Below are 26,780 nucleotides of genomic sequence, written 5' to 3' on the forward strand. Positions count from 1 at the left end.
TTAATTTTAAAGGCTATTTGGATAGCAGCTTAAAGGGAAGGAATGTAATAAATATTCTCAACTTCACTGCTGTTGTTCTCTTCTGATTCCTAGATGTTAATGCTAATATCATAAGACACTTCAGCCATTTGTCTGAGATGGCAGATATTTTTGTCCCAAACGCAGGCACTCAGGAAAAATCACAAACTTCTTTAGAAGGAAGGATACAAGGAGATGCATTGGTTGAGTTTGTATGTGCACATGTGTATAATTCAATAATCAAATGTTGTCCAGTAAACATTTTTATAGACATGACTCACATCTCGGTAATAACATACAGAGTCAAGAAAAGAAGCATATAAAAAGCATTTGAAGCATTTGAAAAACTAAAAAATTATGAAACCCCAAAAATTATTTATAAGATTGATAGAAGCCTGGCAATAAGATTACCAGAAAGAACTGTACCTATGCCACATTAGTAATAGTTATTAATGTCAGCAGATAAGCTGAGCCAAGAGAAACCATGACTGAATCCTCTAATAAGGAAGAAAAAAACAGAACCAAGAAGGAAATTTTAAATGCTATACCAAAACTTCCTGGGATAAACCTTCCTCCTGAAAGCAAATTAAAAAGGTGGACAGGTTCATTTTGAGTTGGTCAAAAAATGACTACATTTCTTTTAAGTTTAAAGTTTATATAAATGAAAGTAACAAATAATCCTAGCCAAAGAAGAAGTATTTAATTAACCCCATGGCAATCATAGCAATTTATAGCATCCACTGTACTTTGAATTTGTTTTGCCAAAATCTTCTTGGGCATATTTGCACATTTTTGGTAAATGTGACTCCCTGTAATCTTTTCCACCTAATACTGCTACACACATCTTGAAAGAAAGGTAACAATGGCAGTGACAAAAATGTACCTACATCAGAATAAGGTTACATGAATCCTTAAATTTGATTGGGGGCAAGTGTCTATCACATGATTCCTAAGAAACTGCAATTTACAGCTATCACTAGATTTTTTTTTTTTTTTTTTTGTCTATAAATGAGTAATCTGGGATGAGATACCCTCTAACGGAATTTTGACAAATACACTCATTTCTGTTTCAAAGAAGAAATCAGATAACTGAGAAAAACCTCAACTGGGAGATGATTATATTAATTAATTTCCTTAATATCAATAGTGTATCTCAACAAAATAACTACATACTTAAGCCCTACTGATTTAAATAACTGCATAAATCAGACATGGTGGTACACACCTATAATCCCAGCAGCTCAGGAGGTTGAGGTAGGAGAATCACAAGTTCAAAGCCAGCCTCAACAACTTAGCAAGACCCTAAGCAACTAAGAAACTGTCTCAAAAAAAAAAAAAAAAGCACTAGGGATGTGGCTCTGTGGTAAAGTGCCCTGGGTTCAATACCTGGTACCAAAAAGAAAAAATTGCATAAATAAGTGGGGGTAAAGAGTCAAATCTCCCCTGCATAAAAATCCCATGCAGCTTAATGTCACTACTATACCCTGAGGGAGGTAGATTATTTCTCAACCTGCTAAGTGTGGGCTGTGCATCATTACTTCATTTCAAAAAGTTCAGTCCAGCAAAGGAAGGAAAAATAGTGTTAGGCTAGGGAAATCTGACAAACACTCCCTCAAGCAGGTGAAGGTGAATACCAAATCATGCTGGTAGTATACACCCTTGATACAATGTGTTGAAAATGATATTTTTACCTTCTGCCCCAAAGATCCATAACCCAAGTCTAACCATGAGAAAAGCATCTGAAAAACCCCAACTGACAAAATATGATAAAACTTCTGGTAAACAAGGCAAACTTGGTAGTGCATATGTGTAATCCCAGTGACTTGGGAGGCTAAGACAGTAGGATGGCAAATTCAAGGCCACCCTTGGCAACTTAATGAGATCCTGTTTTGAATAAAAAATAAAAAAGGCTGGGAAAGTAGCTCAGTGGTAGGGTAGGCCTGGGTTCACTCCCCAATAATGGGGGAAAAAAAGGACATGAATCATGAGAATTCTGATTCGCATTCACAACCTACTATGAAAGGCAATAACCCAGATGACATTAGCTTTGTCCAATAGGAATGCAAGTACAGTACCAAATCAAATCAGTTCCACTGGAATCTAGAAAAGAACATGTTAATATAATTTAAGTCCAATTGATATAGGGTTCAGAGTTCATGTAATAATTATTAATAAACCAGGTATCACTTACTGGTTCTCATGTAATTTACCTAACCTTTAATACTTTTATGTGTAAAGTGGAGATTACTACTCAATTACTGGATTATTTCGGGAATTAGATGAAATATGTGAAGCATTTGGAATCATGCCTAGTACTTTTTTTTTTTTTTTTAAGACAGAGTCTTGCTATGTTGCCCAAGTTAGTCTCAAAGTGGGCTAAAGCGATCCTCCTACCTGGCCTACTAAGTAGCTGGGACTATAGTAACCCCCACCCCACCCCACTGCACCTGGCTCCAGCATACATTCTGAATAATTGATAAACAAAACCTTCCACTTTGATCCAACCTCTGCCCTGAAAGAGCTCACCAGGCAGACAGACTTAGTTATTCAGCAATAAGCTATCACTTTGAATATAATAAGGCAGGCAGAAAAATGGCTCAACTTGAGAAAACTTACACAAAGTAAGATTTTGTAAGACTTAAATTTCAGTTTTCAAAGTGACCCCTGTATCAAAGACAATAATTTCCAATTACCAACATCCAACTCAAGCATTAGACTTGATATAATGTCCATTATATCTCAAAGCTGGAAAACCTAAAATTAAAGGCCACTGTTACCTTCATTATATTTTAAATAACTTAAGAAAGGACACTGGCAATGTAGTTCATTGAAAGAGGGTTTGCCTAGCATGAGCAAGGCACTGGTTTCAATCCCCAGTGCCACAAACACATACATACACACATAAAATAAAGACTGATAATACTTTTGATGTAACGATAGATTCTACTGAACTAAAATGTCATCCCCCACGAAGAACATGATTCCAATACTTCTGATTTGGGGTATGAAAATTTGACAATTTTCTTTGTATTTTCTCTATTTCTGAAGAATATAAATGCATTTCTAGGGGGAAAAAACCTCAAAGGAAAGTACTAAGTTTAGCAAACTGTCTTTCAGTTAATGACTTACCTCCAAATACTCCAATGCCATGGATTACCTCAAACTTAAGTATATGATTAAATTTTAATATTTGAGATTTCTTCAGAAATGGAAAAATAATGGAAAGACAACATCAGGAGGAAAGTGTTTCAAGGTCACAAATGTGAAAAGGGACTGTGCTTTGGAATCAAGTCACAATCAGGCTCATTCTTGCTTTCAAAGGTTTGCAGAGGATGGCCTTATTTCCAAAATTCATGTACCTTGACCAAAAAAAATTTATTTTTAATTTTAAAAAACTTTCAACTCAAATGTGAGCCATTTATATATAGAACAAGTGACCTCAGTTACAGCCAGACAACTGCTTTATTAACAAAGCAAAAATAAGTGGGGTGGGGGGAGCTTATAGGAATGCCACACTATGCCCCTGAAAGATGGAAAAAAAAAAAAAGTAGGAAAACAGAAAGGATAGAGGGGGAGAGAAAGGGAAGGGTGAAAGAGAATGCAGTTTGGAACAAACTAGGGCACTCTGCCTCAGAATACAACCCACTTACTTTGGCAATTTATTCCAAGGTTGCCCTTCCCCATCCTCATTATACGCGCGCGCGCGCGCGCGCGCGCGCACACACACACACACACACACACACACGTGTGTGTGTGTGTGTGTGTCTAGGAGATCTATCATCCAGAAGAGCAGACTTTTAAGTATAACTGCAAAATAAATGCAAATATTAACCAAAACAAACTACTAGTCAAATATTTGGATCACTGGAGATTTGAGAAAATAGCAAGTAAGGGAAAGATCAGGAAAAAGAAACAGTTTAAGTGGCCTTGATAAAAACAAATAGGAACAGGACATCAAACCAAACAATATACACATAAACACTTCAATTTACCTACTTCCTCTGTCCAGTGCTAGAGATCAAACCCAGGGCCTCATGTATGCTAAGCAAGAGCTCTTCCACTGAGCTACATTCTTCAGTCACTATGCAAAGAATTAAGGGCTAAAATTATTATTTAAAAAAAAAAAAAAAAGCCAGGTGTTGTTCATGACTGTAATCCCAGCTACTCCAAAGGCTAAAGGAGGAAGATCACAATTTTGAGGCCAGATTGGGTACAGAAGGGGGCAAATAAACAAAAGAACAGGCTACTACAAACCAACAAAACAAAGAACCATTAGTTCTTAGAAATTAAACATGCAGTTGATAATATAAAAAATTCATAAGAAGGGATAAATAACAGATTGGGCATGACTGAAGACTAAATTAGTATTCTGGAAGATAAATTAGAAATCTCCTGAATTTGGAAGAAAAAGTAACACAAGTAACAAAGGGTAGACAGTACCTAGACACCCAACAATCTAGTTGAGAATCCATGAGCTCCATAGAGAAATGGGAAACAAAAATGAATGAAAAAAAAAAATGAAACAAAGGTGTGACTGCAGATTAAACAATGCCAAGAAAAATATATTTTATAATATTTGCATTTAAGACCTACTCTTAAAAAAAAAAGTTGTTGTCCATGGAAACAAAGAGATCATTTAAATATTCACATAGGAAAATTAGGACCACATGTGACTTCTTGACAGCCAAACTGCTGGAAGACAATCAGAAGCCTTCAAAGTTCTGAGGGAAAGAGGACTTCAAATCAATAATTCACTCCCCAGAGAAACCAGGAGGCCAGTTTAAGTTTGACGGCAAAACACTGAAGACATTTCCAGACAAAATAATTTTGAAATTGACTTCCCAAGCACCAGTTTTGAGAAAACTTTTTGAAAATGTTTTTTTGACAATGTTTTTTAACTGAACTGCAAAAATGAGTGGACTTGGAAGAAGCCAAGAAATCCCAGAATGACTGAAGTATAGAAAACAGTCCAAAATAAAGCCATAAGTTTGAGAACTTGATGATGCCTTTTACAAAAAAAAATCATTTATTCAAATTGCAAAATTTTAAAAAATCTAAAAATCTTCCAGGACAAAGGATTTAGTGAAATTGAGGTGAAAAAAAAAAAAAACTACATCAAAATAAATTGTGTCATCATCTTCAATAGCTGATAGAGTAAGACTTAAGAAAAACAGACTCTTACTTGATCTTGACTTCACCTTTGTTTCAACTGCCACAGGATTATCATTCCCTCTCTAGGACCTGATTGTACTTCTTTGTTCAGTGATTAAAGTATCCTTCATAGAAGAAAACTTTTATTTTTGGTTTTTGTTTCTTCAAGAACATAAGATACCAAATGCTGAATGTTTTCTGATTTAAGGATGCTGATTCACCATGTGGTTTGGGGGAGGGGGCATGGGAGATCATATGAACTCTAGATCCGGAAAAGGGGAGGGAGGGAAAGGGAGGGGGCATGGGGGTAGGAAAGGTGGTGGAATGAGATGGACATCGTTACTCTAAGTATATGTATGAAGATACGAATGGTGTTGACTCTACTTTGTGTACAACCAGAGATATGAAAAATTGTGCTCTGTGTAATATGAATTGTAATACATTCTGCTGTCATATATAACAAATTAAAATTTAAAAATACAAAAAGAACATAAGATAATTATAGTTGAAGAATAGAATAAAAATATCCTAAAACCTTTGACAATGTATGTAAGTAAAGGCAGTTATAAAGCAGAAAAGTGGTAAAATGCTAAGTGGCACAGGTTTCCTTCTGAATCCTCATGGTAAGTGGTGAAATACTGCCTAAAATTGGTGACTCCCTAAACTGAAATAATTACAAGCATGGCTGGCGGTATAAGACCATTAAACTCCTCACCTTGCATAGCAAGAAGCAGACATACTGTGCCAGGCAACAAGAAAATAGGGAAGTATATCGTTTACAGGTCTGATGGTGATCACAATAAAAGATAAGGAAATTGACAGATAAAGGATTGACAGATTTTTTACATTTCAAATTCCACCCCTCTGTGGTGTCAGAGACAAGACTTTACAATGTTTATTATTTATAACTTTTTTAAAATTAAGATTAGAGTTTTAAAAGGTTAAAAAATTGCCGTAAAACAGTACCTTTCTGAAAACTTCATTGTTAATATTTCTGGAACAGTGAGAACAACCCATCTTCCAAATTTTTAAGTGTTCAGACCCTTTGGTTCACTGAATTTATTGTCAAAAGTCTACACTAAAGGAAAATTTTACATGTGGACACAAATACGACGCTACAAGGAAGTTTAGTGCACAACTTTGGTCTTGGCAAAAATATCTTGCAAATCCTAAATACCTATTAATCAGGAATTGTTAAATAAATTGTGCTAAGAAGTGTTACTGAACCATCAAAAAGGCTGGGGAATAATTATACAAAAAGATGACCATGACATATAGCATGTAGTAAGAAAAAGCAAATAGAACATGTGCAGTATAATCCCCTTTTTGTCATAATTTTAAAAAATAGTTTTGTATGTACATAGGAATTCTGGAAAGATACCAAAAAAAAACTTAGTAGAATAATGCTTACCTCTGGATGTGAGACTGGGAAAGGGGTGGGGAAAATATTGATTTTTATTTTAACTGTGTAAACTTTTAAATCAACGTTAATTACCTTTTTTAAAAGGCAGAAATTCTGCCAGGCGTGGTGGCACAAGCCTGTAATCCCAGTGGCTCTTGAGGCCGAGACAGGAGGATCCCAAGTTCAAAGCCAGTCTCAGCAATGGTGAGGCACTAAGCAACTCAGTGAGACCCTGTCTCTAAATAAAATACAAAACAGGGCTGGGGATGTGGCTCAGTGGTTGAGTGCCCCTGGGTTCAATCCCAGAACCAAAAAAAAAAAAAGGGCAGAAATTCTCAAGAAAAAAAAATTGTATGTTGGTCTGACCCAATCCTTTCCTTACCTTTCCACCCCTCCAATCCCCCAACAATGTTGATCACAGCCTTTCGGATGACATAGTGTGAATCCACCTTAAAACTCTCCAATTCTTACTTCCATGTTACACATAGAATATACTGTTGACATGCGTGACTGATGGAAAAAATGCATCTGAGTGTTTCATTTGGTCTTCACCTTTGTTGGTCAAGGAATGATGCTGCTATTTGAAGCCAGGTTGTAAGTAAGATCACCATATAGGTCAGTAATTGTTTTCCAGTCAGCCTGACTTTATATTCATCATCTGTCATCTTCCCTATCACAGAACAAGACAGGGAAAGATCAAAATAAATCTATTGAGGCAGTGGGAACACTTTTGTAAAATACATACTGAGGGTGGACCTTAATGGCATGGTTGTTGCATTCTGAAGAACTCATTTGTGTATACCTATGATCAGAGTAAACATTTCTTTAGCCAGGCCTGCACAGAAGAATCACATAGTCATGCTATCAATTCTTCTCAATGAGAAAATGCTGGCTAACCAGATGTATGTAGCAACAATGACACTCTACTTTGGGGAACAATGTGACGTCGACATATGTGGGCCACAAAATTCCCAGTTTCTGGTCTGAACTTCTCATCTTCAGTCATCACACTGAACATAAAATCAAAGCATTACAGTAGATTGAAGGCTTCTCACCTTTCATTGTGCTTCAAGAATGATTTTTCTTTCACTAGACATTTTTAGAAACGGCAAGGATAAGAGGAAACCAAAGACTAAAGAAAAATAGACTACATGAGGATATATAATGCAACCAAAGTTTTATAAATATTCGTAACAATGAGTATTTGATTTTAATTCAACTTAAAATTACAATGTCTATTAAAAATGTTCAAATAAACAACTCACACCACAAAGATATATCAATATTTTTGGCCTTCATGTTTTTAAGACATTGTAAACCTATAAAAATGAAGCAATGGTAAGAATATTGTGCTATAAATCTATTGTGTAACTCAGTATAAAATAAATCCACCAAATGTGAGTTTACTTAACTAGAGCTCAAAACAAGCAGCTAGTGGTTCTCAGAAAAAATTCAAATATATAAGCATGTGAGCAAGCAATGAACATTGGGACAGATCCAGGGAGAATGTTAGGAGTGAAAATTTTCCAGTAAGCCTGTGGTTCTCAGATGATAGTGGAGCTTATATAAGAATTTACGTAAAGAACATATTTTTAAAAAAAAATAAGTCATAGTTCATTTCAATACAATGTTATTTATTTAAGTGTGGCTTACAATACAATTAATTTTATCAATGACATCTCTATTTTTCCCCCCTTTGGGCGGTGCTGGGGATGGAACCCAGGGCCTTGCACATGCTAGGCAAGTACTGTACCACTGAGCCAAACCGCCAGCTCTGGATGATACTTGTAAACCTAATAATCACTACTAAATAGGATAATCATATGTCATCTAAACTCTTGGTTCAATAACCTCCTCCTTTAAATAAAACCTTCAGCACTTTTTCTAATAATTCCAACTTCCTCTTAAATTAACTAAAATATATATTTCTTAATTGGTCCTGCCTTTTCTGTACCTTTCCTTGACATATAAAACACACCTGCTTCACCCTACACTGTGATAAGTGTCTTCTGTGCATGTTTATAACTTCTCAACAGCTCTGTAAAGTAGGTATCATTAGGCTACTTTATAAATGAGAGGACAAACGGAAAATTTGCTCAGTTAAAAAGCTAGGATTCAAAGCCAACTGTTGACTTTCAGATGAGTACTGCAAAAGTATCCCAGAGGAAGAAGAAAAATTGCCAAGCAGAAATTATGTACCTAGAATTTTGAACTTAAGAGCACAATATTAAGATTTTATTTTCCCTTGCCATTTAGCCACTGAAAACATTAATTAGTTACACTATATTCAATTTTAAAGGTAGCAACATGGTAACAACATGTCAGTTAGTTTATCCTTCCTTTTGTACACAAAGAAAAAGACAGAAGGAATATACTTCATTCATCTCTGACTATGAAAAGATATAGTAAACTGGTTGAGTTATATAAAAAACACATAAGGGTTGTGGGAGTAGCTCAGTGGTAGGGGGCATGCTTAGCATGCACAGGTTTGGGGTTTAATATCTAGCAACAAAAGAGAAGAAAAAGACATAAATGTAAATGTATAGTCTGTATTAGATGATAGGACCAGTGGGGTCATCAAAGTGGGTTTCTGCTCAAACAGCTTTCATTTCATTTCATTTCATTTCATCAACCCACTTTAACCAAGAAAATACTACAAAACTTTGTACCTATTTTTTTCCTTTCTTGTTTAGTTTTGTTTGTTTTTGCAGTGCTGGGGATCAAACTCAAGATCTTGATCACTGAACTAAATTCTCACCCGTGTGTCTGGACTATATGAAAAAGTATTCTGATATATTCTGGCAAACACATATAATTTAAACACAGACAAAAAATGATCATGTAATAATTTCCCTACCAATCCTGAAATCTGTAGTAAGTCTGCAATACACTAATGCCTTTTCCATGTAAAATTATGTACTGTGCTTAGTAAATAAACTTTAGGTGATAATTACACAGTGTTTTAAGCCTAAAACAAGCTGATATTGTAGCTCAGAGGTACAGTGTTTGTCTAGCATGTGTGAGGCCTCAACCTCAATACCACAAAAGATAAAAACAAAATACAACCTAAAATCAACACATTTTTCACAATGGAATAATCATTAGGAGAAAAATCTTGATCTGCTAAGTTTTCATTCTTACTTGGTTCCAAATCAACACTATTTTAAGGTTATACTGCTTGAATTAAAGGAAAGCAGTTTTCATAATCTAAAATCTTTTATAATCTAAATAAATTGTTAAAAGCTTTAAAAGTACTTGTAAAAAGAAACTAAGAAAGGAGAGGAGAGCAGAGGAACGAAACTATGAAGCTGGGCTCAGTGGTGCATGCTGCTTGTAAACCCAGCACCTCAGGAGTATGAGGCAGGAGACCGAAAGAAAAAATAAAAAGGGCTGGGAATGTAGCTCAGTGGTAAAACAATTCTGGGTTCAATTGCTAGTATAAGAAAGGAGAAAAGAGAGAAAGAGTATAAGAGAAACTATTAAGATTTCAATGAGAGGCTGAGATAGGAGGATTATGAGTTCAAAGCCAACCTCAGCAAAAGTGAGGCTGTAAGCAACTCAGTGAGACCCTGCCTCTAAATAAAATACAGAATAAGGCTGGGGATGAGGCTCAGTGGTTGAGTGCCCTGAGTTCAATCCCTGGTACCCAGGGGTGGCAGGTTGGGAAGGATTTCAATGACAAACCATTAACAATATTATTCCTTTGGGGAAACTCTGTAAGTCAATAACAAAACTATGGTACAACTCTAAGAAGCCTAACTTCTGGCCCATCTAACATAACTAGATACGTTGAATACCCTAATCATGTGACACTACCCAAATGTGTTCTAGTCTTTTAATGAAAACTCATGATTAATGCTTACCTACAAACCAAACTTTTCTAGTTTTAAAACTTACCAAGGGGCTGGGGATGTGGCTCAAGCGGTAGCGCGCTCGCCTGGCATGCGTGCGGCCCGGGTTCGATCCTCAGCACCACATACAAACAAAGATGTTGTGTCCGCCAAATAGTAAAATAAATAAATAAATATTTAAAAAAAAAATTACTAAAAAAAAAAAACTTACCCAGCTTTTGGGGCTGGGGCTCAGTGGTAGAGTGTTCACCTAGCCCACGTGAGGCATTGGGTTCGATTCACAGCACCACATAAAAATAAAATAAAGGTATTATATCCACTTACAACTTAAATAAATACACACACGCGCTCTCTCGCTCTCTCTCTCTCTCTTATACATTAAGGGATTCGGTGCTAAAAAAAAAAAAAAAAAGAAAGCCCCAATCTATCATCCAAGGAAAAGATTAAATGGAAGAAGCCTATCTCAGGAAATTTGCTAGAAAACAAATTTGTTTTAAAGACATGCATGTTTTTTGTTTTGTTTTTGGTACCAGGGATTGAACCCAGAGGCACTTAACCACTGAGCCTCATTCTTGGCCTTTTCTTATGTTTTACTTAGTGACAGGGTCTGAGTTGGTTAACGTCTCACTAAGTTGCTGAGCTGGCTTTGAACTCACCATCCTCCTGCCTCAGCCTTCCAAGCTGCTGGGATGACAGGTGTGTGACAATGCACTCATCTTAAGAACTCTATGTTTTAGGACTTCAACAGACTTACATGAGCAAATGCTCAATAAATACGTGATCTTTTAAATTTATCTTTTTCATATTTATTTTAATAAATTTATTCTTTGCAGTGTTGAGAACTGAGTCCATGGTCTTGAACATTTTAGGCAAGCACACTACCATTGAGCCACAACCTCTAGCCCATTTACCACTTTTAAAGTCACAAAAACAAAATGATCTCACTAATCATAGGGATAGTCTTTTCTATCCTATAATACAATTATGCAATGCATATTTTAGAATACATGTTGTGTGAAATTAACACAAGTGATAATCTGAATACTTCTATCTCCAGTTGTCATTTGCACTGCTCATGAAGAATGGAATGGATATCCCACTCCTCTCCCACCAGTCCTAAGAGTGGCAACTTGTGGGGCACAGGACATACAAATTATCTGAATATAAGAATAAACATAAAAATCCCTTCTGTGATCTTTGATGCACACAAGTGAACTTAGGAGTGAAATTGTAGAGGCAAGGGTTGTGGCTCAATAGCAGAGCATGTGCCTACCACATGTGAGGAACTGACTTCGATCCTTAGCACTGCGTAACAACAAAATCAAGGCATTCTTTCCATCTACAACTACAAATAAATAAATTAATAAAGAGTGAAATTGTAAACATAAGGTTCTTTCAGGTTAGGGGTGTAGCTCAGTGGTAGAATGCTCGCCCAGCATGTGCATTTAAGGAAGGCCCTGAATACAATTCCTAGCACCAAGAAGTGGGGGAAAATGTTTCTTTCTTTGCCTACATTTATCCTTACAGTTTATAAAGAATTTTACAATTATTATTGTAAGGTATTTGCCAGTACGTATCTTGATGGCATTTAAATTTTTCTAATATTTAATAATATTTTATATTATTTTAGACCACATAGAAAATGAACAGGTGACTCTACCCAACTATAAAGAAACAACTCTTGGGGCCGGGATTGTGGCTCAGAGGGAGAGCGCTCACCTTGCATGCATGAGGCACCAGGCTCAATCCTCAGCCCCACATAAAAATAAAATAAAGATATTGTGTCCACCTATAACATATATATATATATATATATATATATATATATATATAGAAAGAAAGAAAGAAAGAAAGAAACAACTCTTAAAGCTAATTCTTTACAACTTATTCTAAACAACTCTAAAAACTAATTCTTAGACATTAAACTTAGCGGGGTAAACACTAGGAGGAACAGAGGTTAATGCAGGAAAACTAATTCATCTTATTTTTTAAGAAGAACGTGTTCATATTCTGACAACTAAACTTCTCATAGCCAGCTGAAATAAGGCTTCCACTGGATGATAGGCCACCTCACTGTTTTGTAAGAACATTAACTGTCAGCATTCTTGCAGTTCATTCCAATCTATATATATCCAACATGTTACTCCTACTAATCTTGGCCAGTCTACTTATAAGAGACCAATGAATTTATTTTTGAGAAAGGAAAAAAAACACAGCTTCCAACCTCTTAAAACCAACCTTATGTTCACAGCCAAGTCGCATAGATATTACATACTGATTTGACATTTACAGTTTAATCACTTTCTCCTGTTGGACAATCTCATTGAACATCTGAAATCAAATGTAGTCATACTGAGATCATGATAAAGAAAGACTTTAAAGTAACCGCACAACCCACAAAATTTGAACTCCCCAATTTCCAAATAACAGCTAGTTCTTTACCAATTATAACTTTATCGTAACTCTAGTCTGTCCTCACCCTGTAAGGCTTATTGATACCCAATCATAGAGCCTCTGCTTTCTGAGAGCTCCCAATACCAACTCTCTACTCCCTTATGCCATCCCCAAATTACCCAGTTAAAAGCCCATATCCTATAACAGATTCTTTATAAACCCTAATATTGAAACACTCCGTGGTTTCCTATGATCTATGTTATTTGCTGCAATGAGTAATAAAATCAACCTTTTCAAGTGTATTCCTGGTCGTCTTTTGCTAAAGGGTATTGACATTAGTGAATACTAATGGTAGAATAAAGTTAGACCACATATTCTAGACTTACAAAATGACTCTAAAACATGGTTTTTAAAAAACATGGCTTATTAATATACATCTCATAATTCACAAGGAGGGTAGTGCTAGATGATTTTTTTTTAAGAGAGAGAGAGAATTTTTTTTTTAACATTTATTCTTTAGATTTCGGCGGACACAACATCTTTGTTTGTATGTGGTGCTGAGGATCGAACCCGGACCGCACGCATGCCAGGCGAGCGCGCTACAGCTTGAGCCATATGTCCAGCCCCGCTAGATGATTTTTTAATATTTAGTTTTTAGTTATAGGTGGACACACAATCTTTATTTTATGTGGTGCGGAGGATCAAACCCAGTGCCTCACGTGTACTAGGTGAGAGCTCTACCTCTAAGCTGCAACCCCAGCCCTCTGGATGATTTCATCTTCCATTTTGATTTTAATGTCAATACCATACTAAACATTATGAATCATTCAGAAGAAGCATAAAAGTATTACTGATACTCACAAGGTAAATTGTTAAGACAAAAAATTAAAGTGCTCATCTTAAATACTGAAATATTTGGACAATATGTTAGCTTTGAGAAGAAAATGAAGTATCGATAGTCTTTCATTGAATGATTTTTATTGTTGCTATTGTTGTTAAGAACTAAAACACACAAGACCTTACACATACTAAGTAAGTACTCTATTACTGAGGAACACCCCCAACCCCTGATTTTTTTAAGTGTTGATGGACCTTTATTTTATTCATTTATTTGTATGGAGTGCTGAGAATGGAATCCTGTGCCTCAAATGTGTGAGGCAAGTGCTCCACCACTGAGCGACAACCTAAGCCCTCACCCCAATTTTTTAAACATGAAAAATCTCCCATTCTGCACTTCAATGTTATTTCTCTCTCTCTCTCTCTCTCTCTCTCTCTCTCTCTCTCTTTTGGTATCAGGGGTTGAATCCAGGGATGTTTAACCATGGAGTCACATCCCCAGCCCTTTTTCGTATTTTACTTAGAGACAGGGTCTCACTGAGTTGCTTAAGACCTTGCTAAATTGCTTGAATTCAAAATCCTCCTGACTCAGTCTCCCCAGCCACCGGGATTACAGTGTATACCTGGCTCAATGTTACCTCTATAAGTATCAATAACATCTAGACAGAGGTACAAAAACCAAAATGCTAACTTAGTCCAAATATCAAGTTTCTATAATACAAATTAGTCTATTATAGACACTAAGCAAGCATTTGGCCAAAAATACACATTTTAGACCTAGGAGCAGAGCTGTGTTTCTGCAGTCCAAGCATTCAGGAGGCTAAGGCAAGAGTGCTTGAGCCTAGGAGTTCAAAATCAGCTGGGAAACACAGTGAGATTCCATCTCATAAATAAATAGATAGATAGATAGATAGATAGATAGACAGACAGACAGACAGACAGATAGATAGATAGACAGACAGGTAAACAAACAAGCAGATGATATTACACAGGCTCATATCAATGAAGCCAAGCACATAGGAAACTAATAAATTATACTTCTTAATGATTCCTACAAAAATATATCAATCATACACACAGACATTTTAAAGATATTCAATTCATAACTATTTGTTTTATACACACACGTATACACACAGCAGGGGGGAACCTAGAGGTTTAGGGCTATGAACTTAGCTCACTGGGAGGGCACTTGCTTAGTGACAATCTGGATTCAATCCCCAGAACCAAAAACAAAAACACAACCCTGGAGGTTTTGAAGTTCAGGGAAATGGTAATCCAAAAGAAGGCCTCTCTACTTGAAAAAAAAAAAAAAAGGCCAAAAACACGTTTTGCAAACTATAAGATGAGCTTTTAAAAGCCTAGGGGTAGAGTTACAGAAAAAAATCACCATTTCCTACCTTTCAAAAAACAGGAAGGTTTCACTCCTAGGGTATGGGAGCGCTGGTTAAAAATTATGAGCCTGTTGCGCCAAGATCCTAATGCTTCCTTCCCAGGCCTTGAGTTTGGAGCTTCAGTCTAAGATCCCAAATGCTGTCTTCAACGTTTCATTTCTCAAGAACTGACACATATGGGAGTTTGGGCTGAAACAGAAAACTGTCACCTTCACTCCCCTTTATTGGAGTTGCATATATTACAAGCTGATGTCTCTTGTTAAGATTGCCATTACCACTAAATTTTTATGGATCATGAAAACTTGGTAACTTAAACAAGCAGGAGAAATGATTTAAACTCATGTTCTGATGCTTTCATTAAGTTCAAAACCCTGACTTTGATGTAATGAAAACCAGTTGAAAAAAAAAAAATGTTTACAAGTTTGTTCAAAAAGAAGATATTTATACAAGTAACGTCTGTGTAACTCACAATGCGAAAAGGAAGTGGTGGGTCTCACTTATCCTATATGGTGAATTAGGGTATTAAGATCTAGTATTCATAAGATCCATTTTAAAATGTTTCTTTCTTTCAGCTGTACTTGCATTAAGCTACTACAAGTAACCTAACAGGAAAGCCGAGCCTTCTACTAAATCCAATCTCACCTGTAAATCTCTCAATTTTTAAATTTTCGAAATGTAGAATTATTTCACACATATTTAATTTAGCACATTTAATTCAAATGTGATTCTAATATAATGATGGAGACACTACAGTATTATGTTGCGTATATTCTCTCCCTAAAGACTAGATTTAGGGGATGAGGTTGTGGCTCAGCGGTAGAGCATTCACCTAGCACGAGTGAGGCGCTGGGTTCGATCCTCAGCACCACATAAAAATAAAAACAAACAAAAATAAAGGTATTGGGACCAACTACAACTAATATTTTTTAAAAAGACTAAATTTAAAAAACTGATAAACTTTGCCATTTGTAACAATGTCAGTTCTCAGCCTGCTTCTATTATCAAAGACTGCAACTCTCCTCCTTCACACTGTCTTTCAAATTTTTCCCATTTCACTGGGTTTAATTTCTAATACATGCTTCCTAAATAAAAAACACATAATCATGGGCTGGAACTGTGGCTCAGCAGTAGCGCATTTGCCTGGTATGTGTGAGGCACTGAGTTCGATTCTTAGCACCACATATAAATAAAGATCTATCAACAACTAAGAGAAAAAAAAATTTTTTAAGTATAATCTTATTTCTCACTGTTTAAAAGTCTAAGACGAAAAGTCAAAAACTACATTTAGGGCTGTGATGTGCCTCAGTGGTAGAATGCTTGCCCAGTATGTGTGAAGCACTAGGTTCAATCCTCAGCACCACATAAAAATTAAATACACCAGGCACGGTGGTACACGCCAGTAATCCCAGTGGAGGATTGCAAGTTCAAACCCAGACTCAGCAAAAGCAAGGCGCTAGCAACTCAGTGAGACCATGTCTCTAATAAAAATAAAAAATAGGGCTGGGGATTTGGCTCAGTGGCCAAATGCCCCTGCGCTTAATCCCCAGTACCACTTCCCCATCAAAAAATTAAATAAATTAATTAATTTTTTTAAAAACCCTATTTAAAACAATTCTGGGAGAGCACAGTGGCTCACGCCTGTAATCCCAGCTCCTCAGGAGGCTGAGACAGGAGGACTGCAAGTTCAAGGCAGCCTTGGCAACTTAGTAAGAACCTGTCTCAAAATATAAAATAAAAAGGGATGCGAATGTGGCTTAGTGATTCATGTATGCTAGGCACATTCTTTATCACTGAGCTATACCTGAGCTACATTTTTTTTTAATTTTGAGACAGAGTGTTGCTAAGTTCACCCAGACTGGCTTCAAACTTACAATTCTCCTTCCCAAATATTTGAGACTAGTGTGCACCACTGTGTCCAACTTCATTAAGGTCTTTTGTAACAACTGACTTAGTGATTCCTCTGCTAGAACTGAATAAACCAAATAAAATGCCTAATAAATATTCTTGAATCTGTTTAAATAAATATTTCATCTTGACCCAGAAGATCTTTGGTAATTTACATTCGCATGAAAAATAAAGTATTCAAACTGTAAAACTTGGAAAACTGGGAATGGAACCACCTTTTGACCCAGCTATCCCACTCCTTGGTCTAAACCCAAAGGACTTAAAAACAACATACTACAGGGACACAGCCACATCAATGTTTATAGCAGCACAATTCACAATAGCTAAATTGTGGAACCAACCCAGATGCCCTTTAGATGAATGAATAAAGAAAATGTGGTATATGTACACAATGGAGTATTTTTTTTTTTAATGAGAGAGAGAGAGAGAGAGAGAGAATTTTTTAATATTTATTTTTTAGTTTTCGGTGGTCACAAGATCTTTATTTTATTTTTATGTGGTGCTGAGGATCGAACCCAGTGCCACCCGAATGCAAGGTGAGCGCGTTACCATTTGAGCCACATCCCCAGCCCCACAATGGAGTATTTTTCAGCATTAAAAGAGAATAAAATCATGGCATTTGCAGGTAAATGAAGTTGGAGGATATCATGCTAAGTGAAGTTAGCCAATCCCAAAAAACCAAATGCAGAATGTTTCTCTAAGAATACTAATTCATAATGGGGTTGGGTGGGGGGATATGGGAGAATTAGATGAACTCTAGATAGGGCAAAGGGGAGGGAGGGGAAGGGAGGGAGCATGGGGGTAGGAAAAATGGTAGAATGAGATGGATATCATTACCCTAAGTACATGTATGAAGACACAAATGGTGTGACTCTACTTTGTGTACAACCAGAGATATGAAAAATTGTGCTCTATATGTATAATATGAATTGTAATACAATCTGCTGTCATATATAACAAATTAAAAAATTTTTAAAAAGTATTCAAACTGTGAGACTAATAATATCCTCAAAAGTCAGACTGATAATACACTTGAAAAAAAGATGTACATGCTGGGCATGGTGGTACACGCCTGTAATCCCAGGGGCTGAGAGGCTGAGGCAGGAGGATCATGAGTTCAAAGCCAGCCTCAGCAAACTTAACAAGGTGCTAAAGTAACTCAGTGAGACCCTGTCTCTAAATAAAATCTGGATCCAATCCGTAGGGATCCCACATCCGTGGGATGTGGCTCACTCGTTAAGCACCTCTAGGTTCAATCCCTGGTACCAAAAATAATAATAATAATAATAAAGTACATGATATAGTCTATATAAATTTCTGAAAACAAAATGATGTGATTAGCCAGGCATGGTGGCGCACACCTGTAATCCCAGTGGCACTAATCAACTCAGTGAGACCCTATCTGTAAATAAAATACAAAATACGGCTCAGGATGTGACTCAGTGGTCTAGTGTCCCCAAGTTCAATACCTCATACTAAAAACAAACAAACAAAAAAAAGGATCTGATTACACCATTAGAAAAAAATTATGAAGTATTATAACACCAAACCTTTGAAGTACTTACTTAACATTCACAGCCTACAAAAAAGATATTTAAAACTGCATACTATGCCATATGACTTCAAGAAGGAAACAGGATTTAAATTCAAAAATCACTAAACTTGTTTGTAATGGACAGAATACATTTATTTCTTTTTATGTGGTCTACAGATTGGATCCAGTGCCACACGTTCACAGCAAGCACTATGCCACTGAGCTACAGCCCAGCCCCATTCTTTAATTTTCATATCATTGTAATTTGTTGGCGTCCCTTGGTCAGACCACACAAACTCAACTTGGAGAACAACAGAGAGAAATGAAAAATAATTTAATGAAAAAAATCTTTCAGTCTAAGGAAACTACCTAATAAAATGTTAGAGTGGGAAAAAGGCATGAAGGAATCTTTGGGTTACTTAAGATATTCTACATCTTCTCTAGAGGTGGTTAGATAGCTATATAAATGTGTATAAATATATTATGCTATAAATTTAAGATAAATGATTAAAATATAAATATTTTAAAGTTTTTAAAGACTAGGATTTTGAGGCTCACATTCACTATATTTTGAAGAATAAGAGTTAATGTTATCTTATATTTCAACAAAGAGAAGGTGGCCACAACTCCTTATGAGATCAATCTTATCCATTTAATCTATTGTAATAAATATGTCCACACCAATAGCTCACAGAACAGTTCATTCTCTTTCTATAGGAAAACAATTACATCCAAGCATGATGTCCTATATTTTCTGCATACTTCCATGTTCCAGACCTATACAAACCCTTTAAATCTGAAAATAATCTTAAGTCTATTTTGACCAAATTGAACGCTAAACTTCCCTTTACTGTTCCTCATGGTTTCCAGATCCTTCCCCATTCTAATCAACTCACCTCAAAAATGAACCTTACTATTCTAAACACCTATTTCTACTAAATGGGGAAAAGAGCCCACAACAATTATCTAAAACCCAGTATTGTTTTAATATGCTCTCTAATAAGCCAGACTTAAATTGTGGTTAGAAACTGAAATGCAGGACTCCCCGTTTATACCTAAATTTTACATTTTATGTTTTTAAATTTCTATTCATTAAATTTAATATTAAGAAATCTTCTCAAATCCTGAAAACTAGTAAATTTTTGCTTGCTATAAATATGCAAAGCAAGTCATTTAGATTTATACCAATGTCACACAATAGCCAAGAAAAGAATCTTACCACAGTCTGTATACTTGCCTCACAGGAAGGAAACATCCAGTGGAGACTTACTTACTTTGGAAATGACCCTTCACTTATGCAGCTACAAAACCACATTCCTCCCTCATGATCTATTCATTAGTTTAAGATTGGCTATGGTCAAGCTACTTTATCCTTGACACCTCCAGTTATCCCATAAAACAGGAAAAAAAACTGCTTTAGCATGACTTACTTCAAACCACTGGATCTCAAAGGAAGCACTAATGTGCCTTAGGGAGCATTATGGAAAGACTATTTTTTTCTCAGAGCTTTTTTATTGTGTATGTCTCTGTGTGTGTGTCCTTATGTGTGTGCACATCTTTTTTGAAAGTACGACATACTGTAAGTACTTTTTCGGCATTGCTGAATTTTTGTTTGTTTTGATACAGTACTAAAAACCATGAAGGGCTAGAAGTGTAACTCAGTGATAGAGTGCCAGTCTAGCATGTGCAATCTCTGGCACCAAAAATATTATTTTTAAAGTGACGGAAAAATGTGACTGAATAAAAAAACAGCATTCATTTTATTACTTCACTTCCTCTATTTTTACCTTTATTTTTTACCCTACTATATTCTAATTATGTATTTTATAAAAGGCTCCTCTACCCATTAAAAATGAAAAAGCCAGCACACAGTATATATTATCTAATATATTTTATCAGTCTTCCCAAAGGTCAGAGTTTTAACTTTAAAAACAATCAGGAACCTATAACAAGGTAACTAATTGGTCAAAATGAACACGATGACCACAGGATATTTAATAGATGCGAACATGTAAAGGCTCTTGCTGAAAACTGCTTCAATTATTAATTAGAATTTTGTTGCTATCACAAAGGTAAAATCCTTATTTCAAAACAGTGGGGGGGGGCATGGGAAAAATGGAGTAACTTTCGGGAAAGCGGAGGAAGAAAAGGGGAAGGTGCATGGGGGCAGGAAAGATGGTGGCATTCGATGAACATCATTATCCTAGGTAAATGTATGACTGCACATATGTATATTACATGATGTACAACCAGAGAAATAAAAAGTTGTGCTGCAATTGTGTACATGAATTAAAATGCATTCTGCTGTCATATAAACCTAATTAAAATTAACTAATTTATAAATTAAAAAAAAAAACAGTATCTGGTACTAGCTCCTAACTCTTAATTAAAACACTGGATCCTATGGTAGCAGCAGGCATCTCTGCCATCCCAAGAAAACCACATATTTCTCTTCAACACATTTTTGGCATATTATATACCAGATTTTAAATAAGCCCAGAGATGGAAAAGCCCAAATTTAAAACAATTCCTATAAAAACATGAATGTATCATACAAAATATTTCAGGACCCTACTACACCAATTTCCTCAAATGGTTTTAGAAGCTATTTTATGTCTTTCTCCCAGGTAATTTCACACCCAGGTAATTATTTACATAAGAGAACCTACCACAAATACGATCCAATCTTTTCAGGAGAGCAGAGAAGAAAGAGTCACATAAACTCTTCCTCAAAATAAGGAACTACAGATAAGAAAACAGGTCTCTATATGTAAAATGGATCCACATGGTTGTCTGTATGATTAAATGAGATGTACCTGAAATGCTTTTAATATTAAAAAGCGACGTGTCTGTGGATGGAGTTATTCTGCTATGACCCAAACTTTAATGGAAGCAGAGAATTTTTGTTTTTTTACCTTGAAGAGAATGTTTTGTAAGATCTTTTAAAAATAAGTACTTCAATAAATAAAAATTGTTTCCAATGAAAAGCACCACAGTTTCTCAGTACACGGAGGTTGTGTGAAAGTAACTTTACACAGTTCAAAAACATACTGCTGAACCAAAAGATCTCTGAAGCAGAATTTTCCCATTTAGTAAAAATCACAGTCAAGTATAATCAGGAAGGGGCACAGAGAGACTTTTTAAGCTGTGTAGTGAGTACTCAGGCTTCGTTTCTTCTCTGTGCTACATTTCAAAAATGAAAACAAACCTTACCTCCTGAATAAGTCCTTCAGTGTATTTACATAAACTAGCAAATAAATACCTATAGCCCATTTGCAGTTTGAACAGTTCACTGTGGTTTAATGTTTTTGTAGTAAGTATGTCCGGTGTTCTAAACCTATATGGACAGGTTTATAGAAGACTATTAAATGGAAGACTTAATCAGTTCCCTCTGCCCCATACCTTCTCTTCCCCATTAAAAATTTACTTCATAATTCTGTCAGTACAGCTCAGGGAGACACTAAATCCATGCTGACATTCCTTTTAAAACACCGAATGTAGGTCAGTGGTAGAACATTTGCCTAGCACACTAAGAGCAAGGCTCTGGGTTCAATCCCCAGCACTGAAAACAAACCCCCACCCCCAATTCCAACACACAAACAGGAAGTGGGTAAAAGTATAAACTCTTAAGAGTGTAATGCCTCTCATTCCGTGGCAGTTTTAAAGTTGAGCTGCTATGGTAAATTACAGGGCCCTATCACTACTTGAATATGGAATATGTGCACAGAGAAAGGAAGTAAAACATCGCACTTTATAGCTGAGTGAAAATGCAATGCCTTAAATAAAACAGTATTTTAAATTGGCAAAAAAAAAAAAAATTCTTTCAGTATTCTGATTCCATATTTTCAACCTTCTACCAGGAAGTGATCTGCTTCCCCCCTAAGTTGGCAACAGTGTACCTCTAACATAACTCTTCTCCCATGTTTATCCAACATCTTCAAACTTAGTGATAATTTCTTACTTTACCTACAAAACTTTAAGAAGTGTGTGTGGGGGGGTCCATACCATACAAAAAAATCTTCTATCTAGAGAGTTTGCATATAGTATATGCTCATAATTTCTAAGTATATAGTCTAATCATGCTATTACAAATGCACAAATATCAGTAACCTAAAGTGATAAAGTCTTAATATTCTCCTGGTGTTTCTGAATCCCAGTCCACAAACTGACTGCCTTAATTTATATGGGGGGAGTGGGGGTGGGAGGAGAGAAGGTCAAGTATGTGCAAACTCTGGTGATTTACACATGTGTCTATAGTGCTGGACATACACATGGTGTTCTCATGCTGCAGTGTATTCGATTTCACAAATGTCTATTTTTTCAACCTGTAAATCAACCAACAAATCCTTTTGCATAGCAAATCTCTCAACAATACAACTATGTCCATTTTAAAACTTAGAAAACATTACTTTTCTCTTGTATAACTTCCTCCTTTTCCAAAAAGTGTAAGAACAATCTCAGAAATGACACTATAAAGCAATGGTAAATTCTGAGCTCAAAAGTATGGGAACCATGGCTCTGGTACAAGAACACTGTATGCTTAAAGCTGAAATATACAACAGAAGACATGACTGCTATATTTGAATGCTTAATGTGCTGCTCCTTGTAAAAGAGACTGTGTGATTCTTTCTTTCTTTCTTTTCTTTTTTTTTTTGGTATTTCAAAGGCAAGACAAGTTGTGAGAAGCTGATTTCTGATATAAGAGAAGAACATTCTGAAAATTAGAGCTGTCTAAAACCAAGAAGGGGGTGTATGAGGTTGTGAATACTATGTCACTGAAATTGTTTTTTTTTTTTTTTTAAGTACAAGACTGGTTTTTAGGGATGATGCAGAAAAGATAAGTATGTGATAAAAAAGTGCTGTACTATATAAATCCAAAACTCCCTTTGAGTGTTCTTGAATTTTTAAAATACTTAACCCTAAAAGTTAGGGCCTGATGTACAAATGAACAATGCAAAGGATATGCTTGCCTGCCAGATGCTAAAATCTATGTGAACAACAAGCATCGCCCTTAATATTGGACAGCTAACACTTCAAAAGGTTAGAACAGTCACTATTTGACTTTGATCCAATTTTCTTTATCCAAGTAGAGCTAAATTAAGTAGAGTTCTCCTCTAATTTTATTTGAATAGTTTCATGCCATCCTTGAGACAACTATATATCTACCATCCCTCTGATTCCCAACCCACCAAGTGGAGGACAGCAAATCTCTTAGATTTGTAAAATTTACAAATGGGAGGAAAGAAAGAAAATGGATAACTAGACTCTACTAACTCTTCTACAGCAGACTTAGTATCAGAACTATTGGATTATACAATCAACTTAGTTTAGTATATTCATATTTGTCTCACTCCTTGAGGTACTAACAAACAATTATGATTATAAAGCCAGTAGAATATTTTGTTCAAGGAAGCAAGACATCAATAAGCCAAAATATGAATCCTAAAAGTACATGAAGATTCATTATAATTTTTTGTGGACAGAAACACTGCATGTATGAAATTTCCATAGTAAAAACCTAAAATAAAAAGCCTTTGCCAGACATGGTGGCAGACACCTAATCTCTGTGACTCAAAAGGCTGAAGGACTACAAATTCAAGGCCTTAGTAAGATATTATCTAAAAAAAGGCATGTGTGTGTGGGGTTTCGGGGGTGCTGGGGTTGCGGCTCACTGGTATAGCACTTGCCTACCATGTGTGAGGCCCTGGGTACTCAGGCTCATATATAAATAAAATAAGTAAGTAAGTAGGTAAATAAATAAATAAAGGTCCATTAACAACTAAAAAATTATTATTATTATTTTTTAAAGGTATGTAGGAGAAAATGGGTGCTGGCTGGCAAAATAGCTCCAGAGAACTTGCCTAACATGTACAAGGCCCTGGGTTCAATCCCTAGTAACACCAAATAAGAAAAGAAGGAAAGAAGGAAGGGTCCTTATATACAAAACTCAACACTCGTTTAATATAGACATTAGTATATTTTAAGTTACACTAAATATTTTAATAGGTAATCATTCAGTATCCTCTTAACTTGTATCTAAATTTACCTGAAATAAAATCTGAAAATATTTAATCACTAGCTAATATTTCCAATATACTCTAAATTTCAGGGGGAAATTCTTAAGCACTATTTTAAAACAGCTGCAAATTTGAATAACTTTTCACTGGCATAAAGAACTGAAAAATGTTATCATATAATAGATTTTCTGCTTTGGTAAAAGCAGAGGACCTTCAGATCAGACCTGTCAGTATAGTCCATTATAAAATTAACTGCGCTGATCCCTTAGAATTATATTAAATAGAATTATTACCTCTATACTTCTAAAGACATTCAAAACGTAGAAAATATTGTCTGTCTTATTTCTTTATAACATCTAAGACTTACTGTTAAGTAACAGTAAGAAAATATACATTAGTATGGCATTAAGATAGGATTAAGTGACAAAAGATTCTAGCTCTGAATCTGAACCTATTTTACTATCAACATGTCACTTTAAACCTTCTGGGTCATGGAGTTCATCCATAATATAACTCAGAAGAGATGACTTTAAATAATCCATCTTGGGCTGGGGATGTGGCTCAAGCGGTAGCGCGGTCGCCTGGCATGCGCGCGGCCCGGGTTCGATCCTCAGCACCACATACAAACAAAGATGTTGTGTCTGCAGAGAACTAAAAAATAAATATTAAAATTCTCTCTCTCTCTCTCTCTCTCTCTCTAAAAAAAAAAATAAATAAATAAATAAATAATCCATCTTGTTCTCAAGTTATACAATAAAATGACATTCATGCTGAGTACATGATGGGCACATACCTATCATACACATGAGCATATGATAGGCTCCAGATCCTTATGCTAGCTATAGTAACACAGTCCTGGGGATGAATCTATACAAATATGCAAAGCCAGGAAAGTAAAGGTAAATGGGATCAAAAACACTGGCTCAGAATATGGGTTAAAATGGCTCAGAATATGGGTTAAAATATCACTAAGGTCCTTTTCTTATCCAGAAATCATTATCATATGTTGCAAATAAAACTCAGAAAAGTTGTTTTAAAAAAAAAACTTATAAATCCATCAAGACAACTAACTCTGCTGCCTCTTTAACATAAAGGGAATCTCTAAATAGGAATTTCCTAACACCCAATATCTGTAACACCTATTCTCCTACTCTGCAATTATGTATCAGAGGAAGACGTTACTTTTGTGGCACACTGAAATCATGGATATGGCCAGTATAGATTTAAACTAAGCAATTGAAAATACTATCTTTTTAGGAAAGAATAAACTAACAGGATTTAATTGGAAGGATAATACCGTTGTTGTGATGTTTGTACTGCATATATGTAACAGATAATTCCCTAACTCTAATATTACTGAACTCATATAAATGATGTTGATGAAATGCTAATATTTTGGCACTGGCAAACTGTTAATTTTAAGTCCCACTTTATAAAGTCCAATAAACTAACACAGTAATGAAAAATGGCTCAGGTGAAAATATATATTTTTATAGGGTAAAAGCAATTCATATAGGTTTATTGTAATTATGGAATCAATAAATGTAAATAAGCAATCCTTCCCAATCTACATATGGGCAATGTCATACAAATATATGTTCCGCTAAATAAATCAACACTGAGAAGTGTAGTTGTTGAGACCTCTCTTTTGGGGGCTAATTTATTTTTGCAAGAAGACTTCCAGGAGATGAAAGTACAGTGGTGCATGCCTTTAATTCCAGCTACATAAAAAATAAAAAGGGTTAAGGGATGCAGTTCAGTTCTATGAGTGCCCCTGGGTTAACTTCTTAGTACTGAGGGGAAAGGAAAAAGAAAGAACAAGACTACAGTGTGAGTATGTTGAGAAAGTTATTTTGAGTACAAGACAAGAAAAGGAATACAGCCCTAAAAGAGGCATAAAGTCAAGCAAGGAGGGCTGGGGATGTATATCAATGGTAAAATACTTGAATAGCATGTATAAGGCCTTGGATTCACTTTCCAGTACTGGGAGGAAAAAAAAACACACACATACAACCAAGCAAGTAATGGTAGAAAAGATAGAGAGGGGACTCTTATATTTAATTTAAAGCTGAAAGAATTCAAAGATATTAGTAGTAAAAATCTATAAAATGTTTGTGAACTAGAGAAAGTGAGTTTGGATTTCTTTAAAGAGCCTGACTAAGATGGTGTGTACATGTGAAAAACTTGAATGGAGATGTAAACTGGTATTGTGGTATTGTGATGATTTAACCACAAATGCCTTCCCTATTTAAATATTCTAATCAGTACTGTTAGTAC

The 26,780-nt window shown here is 35.6% G+C and overlaps 1 protein-coding gene and 1 long non-coding RNA gene across 2 annotated transcripts in view; both read right to left on the minus strand.

Moving 5' to 3' along the window:
• Wdr33 (WD repeat domain 33) overlaps positions 1-26,780 on the minus strand; it is a 102,912-nt gene that overhangs the window by 35,587 nt on the left and 40,545 nt on the right.
• LOC125619370 lies at positions 1,071-26,780 on the minus strand. The gene is made up of 5 exons (XR_007350888.1): positions 25,625-26,780; positions 11,714-11,720; positions 10,764-10,774; positions 6,030-6,033; positions 1,071-1,082 (listed from the first exon to the last, which is right to left on the minus strand). It is a non-coding gene; the product is annotated as an uncharacterized LOC125619370 (long non-coding RNA).

This window comes from Marmota marmota, unplaced genomic scaffold (genome assembly GCF_001458135.2).
Source record: "Marmota marmota marmota unplaced genomic scaffold, marMar, whole genome shotgun sequence".
Classification (NCBI taxonomy): Eukaryota; Metazoa; Chordata; class Mammalia; order Rodentia; family Sciuridae; genus Marmota; species Marmota marmota.